The sequence below is a fragment of the Lolium rigidum genome, chromosome 6 (genome assembly GCF_022539505.1).
Source record: "Lolium rigidum isolate FL_2022 chromosome 6, APGP_CSIRO_Lrig_0.1, whole genome shotgun sequence".
Classification (NCBI taxonomy): Eukaryota; Viridiplantae; Streptophyta; class Magnoliopsida; order Poales; family Poaceae; genus Lolium; species Lolium rigidum.
Window position 1 is genome coordinate 313,146,221 of NC_061513.1, and position 985 is coordinate 313,147,205.

Below are 985 nucleotides of genomic sequence, written 5' to 3' on the forward strand. Positions count from 1 at the left end.
CGCTTCAGAAGTCTTCCACATGTAATCTTCCAAGCCCGGCCCACCTCTGGATTTGTCTAAAATCTGGTGATAACAAACTTCCACCATGAATCATGGCTTTAGTTAGCGGCCCAAAGTTCTTCTCTAACAATATGCATGCTCCAACCATGAAGGTGGTAGATCTCTCTTGCTTCAGACAAGACGGACATGCATAGCAACTCACATGATATTCAACAAAGAATAGTTGATGGCGTCCCCGAGGCATGGTTATCGCACAACAAGCAACTTAATAAGAGATAAAGTGCATAAGTACATATTCAACACCACAATAGTTTTTAAGCTATTTGTCCCATGAGCTATATATTGCAAAGGTGAATGATGGAATTTTAAAGGTAGCACTCAAGCAATTTACTTTGGAATGGCGGATAAATACCATGTAGTAGGTAGGTATGGTGGACACAAATGGCATAGTGGTTGGCTCAAGTATTTTGGATGCATGAGAAGTATTCCCTCTCGATACAAGGTTTAGGCTAGCAAGGTTATTTGAAACAAACACAAGGATGAACGGTACAGCAAAACTCACATAAAAGACATATTGTAAACATTATAAGACTCCATACCGTCTTCCTTGTTGTTCAAAACTCAATACTAGATGTTATCTAGACTCTAGAGAAACCAAATATGCAAACCAAATTAGCAAGCTCTAAGTATTTCTACATTAATGGGTGCAAAGTATATGATGCAAGAGCTTAAACATGAGCACAACAATTGCCAAGTATCAAATTATCCAAGACATTTTAGAGTTACTACATGTAGCATTTTCCAATTCCAACCATATAACAATTTAACGAAGAAGAAACTTCGCCATGAATACTATGAGTAGAGCCTAAGGACATATTTGTCCATATGCTACAGCGGAGCGTGTCTCTCTCCCATAAAGTGAATGATAGGATCCATTTTATTCAAACAAAACAAAAAACAAAAACAAACCGACGCTCCAAGCAAA